Here is a 3330-nt window from a genome sequence, read left to right on the forward strand (position 1 = left end):
CTTTTTTATTATTTTAAATCTTAAGTATTACCTGAAACCTTAAATTTCTAAAAAGAAGGTTATAACCAAATGTCCTTTATATGAAAAATTTTATGCACCAATTTATTTTAGACAAACGAAAATGTTATAGATAGATAAACAGTGTTATAGTCAATATTCTACATGTAGCAGCATATAGACTCCTACAAGATTTAGTTTTAACTCGCCCTGGAAAAGAAAATAAAAAGCTTCTAGAACAATTAAATTTATTAAAAAAACTTTAATTATATTTTGTGATCTAGGTCCTAGTCTAAGTGTGTTCTTCGATTTCAGTGTATGTATTGTCGAAGATTAATCCTTTAATTTACTTTCAAGTATAATAGCAAACTTAGAAAAGATGAAGGAACGATTTAATGAACAGATTAGTAACTTGAAACCTAAAAAAAACGGAAAAATCATCAGTTATTTACAAGAGAAGAATATTATTCCTTTTTATCAAAAGTTAAAGAAAATAAAGATTCTGGTAAATCCCCTGAAGAATATTATAATTAACAAGGTATGATATCAAAAAGATGGGAAGTGTAGAAAAACTCAAAATGAAAAAGTTAAAGCAAAATGTAAGAACATTACAGTCATAATATTGCAATAAAAGTTGAGCAACCCAAAAAAAGGACTTGTTAAGCCAATTAAAGTAGTATTTTTAATTCAAGATGCCAGATAGATCTAATTGATATGCAGTCACAAGCAGACGGCCATCTCAGTTTAACTCAGAGCTTTAAAAACAAAGCGAACCGATGAAGTTGCTTATCATCTTCTGAACATATTAACAATTTTTGGAGATTCCAAACAAAGTTATTGAACAAATCTGTGAAATGTGGGATGAACTTAAAATCGTTCATGAAAAACCAAGTCATAACCAATTACAAGGTTCGGTTGAGAGAGCCAATCAGGACATAGAAAATATGTTGTGTACTTTTCTTGAAACAAATAATGCCACAAAATGGTCAGAACGAATTAATTTTATCCAACTCATGAAAATTAGACAACATCATTCTGGAATAGATAGCAGTCCTATGAAGCTATGTTTAGTTGTAAGGCTTGAAAAAATTTGCCAACAGATACTATTTCAGAAATCACTATAGAAGAGGAACTTGAAAAGCTGTTAAAAAGCACTGTAATGAAGATATCGAACTTGAGAGAGCAACTCCAGAAGAAAATAAAGATAATGAATCAGAGAATGAAGGCAATGTGGAAATGGAAATACATAATTCTACTGAAAATGTGTAATTAATAACTGTTGGAACTTTGGCTATTAATTTAATCACAACAGGAAAAATCGGTGTTGACGACCAAATTCAAAATAATTCAGAAGAAAAAGGTGATTTCACCTGCTTACTCAATCAAAGATCTACAAGCATTCAAAAAGTTCGAAATTCTGCAAAGCACTCACTAGAAAAACAAGCTAACAAAATGTTATATTTTTCAAAATCAAAGTATCCAGTAACTGTAAGAGAAAACGTACTTATAAGAATTCCGGATGTAAATACAGATAAAGCAGACAGCTGGAATCTTATAGTAATTATGTCTTATCCTTTTGAGCATACTACCCAATGCCGCCATTGCAGACTTAGTCCTAAGTGAACCCTAGAAACCTGAGTAATCCTGCGGTAGACCGCAGTAACCAACCTAGATTTGAAGCAGGGTTAATAAGGGAGGGAGAATCCTCGCATACGGAGATTGGGCTTAACCCTTAACAAATTTGGAGCCTAAGGAAAAAATGAGAAGACATTGATAAAGTCATGACTGGAGGTGCAAAGGAAGAGATCGAATCTTGATAAGAAGAAATGGAGAGGCAAACTGAAGGAGACCAAAGATTTGGGCTGTAATGCCATTGGAGAAGGAGGAGGAGGTATTTATTGACAATTTTGTTTTACCTTAGCTTAACTTAAGGCCAAGTTATCAAATATTTAATACTTTTAAGAATTTGTACTAATTTTTATACTATTTCTAGGTGATTTTCATGAATTTTAAGGAATTTCTTACTTTATCCAGAGCTTTTGAAAATGTTCAGTGATTTTTTTGTTATTAAAGATCATAGACAAATTTCTAGGATTTCTAGCTGTTTATAAAAAACTTGCAAAAGGTTTTCTAGGAATTCAGAGGGTTTATAGATTACTTATTGAAGCTTTTTTAAAGTGATTTCTAAGTATTTGCTCGTAAACTAGAGGATTTCCAGTTAATTTATTATGATTTTCAAGAACATTGTTATTATTATTAAAAGATCAGCAAGGATATCCACGCATTTTTAAGTCTACCCAGAGATTTTCAAAATTTTCCAGGCATATTTAACGATTTTGAAAGATGCTCAGCAAGTTCTATGCGTTTCCAAGGATTTGCAGACAATTCCTAGATATTTCCGAATATGTTTAGATATTTTTAGCAACTTTAAGAAATTTCTAAAAAATTGTACGAAAGATTAGAGCTTTTAAGGAGTATCAACACTTTTGGAAAGCGTACCAAGAGGGTTGAGTTCAATTTCCTAAAGGTTCTTTGGTATATTAGGGTTTTTGGAAAGCATTCTCAAAGAATTTTCAAAGGTTTTAAATTTTCAGGTATATTTAGAGGATTTACACAACGTTTTTATGGATATTAAATGATTTCCAAGTAATTTATGAGTATTGCCAAGTATATCCAGAAGTTTTAGGAGTTCTCAGAGGGTTCTAGAAATTTCCATATATTTTCAGATATTTCTAAGGAATTCCAGACATTTTTAAAATTTTGTAATAATATTCAGAGCAGGTTTTAAAGAATTGCTAAGATTTTCATCTATGTCTAGGGAATTTACACAAGATTTTGAGGTACACCTGATGATTTCCAAATAATTCATGAGCATTGTCAATAAAATCTCGGAGTTTCCAAAATTGTCCATATATGCTCAGATATTTGTAAGGATTCTAGGCATTTAGCACTAGATAGGTATGTTAGGATACTAAATTCCTACATATACTTTGTATATTTATAAACATGGCTATGAGTGCTAACATTTACATTTAAATATACTGCATTTTTTGTAGTTTATGTTTTACTGTATTTCCATCATTTCCAAAAGTAAGATTTATTAAGATATTAAGATATTTAGTAATTTCTACGTTTTAAGGTTGCTCACAAAATTATCTACATCATATTAATTCATAACGAGAAAAACATCAAAAATGATTCACATATCAAATCTTTAATCAACCTAATATGTTTAAATAAATTATAAATTTTTGGAGTTGTTTAAATCTTATCATAGTACATATAAAAATAGTTTAGTGATTTTTGTTTTTAAAGGTTGGTCACAAATTCGTC

Source organism: Onthophagus taurus, chromosome 6 (assembly GCF_036711975.1).
Source record: "Onthophagus taurus isolate NC chromosome 6, IU_Otau_3.0, whole genome shotgun sequence".
Classification (NCBI taxonomy): Eukaryota; Metazoa; Arthropoda; class Insecta; order Coleoptera; family Scarabaeidae; genus Onthophagus; species Onthophagus taurus.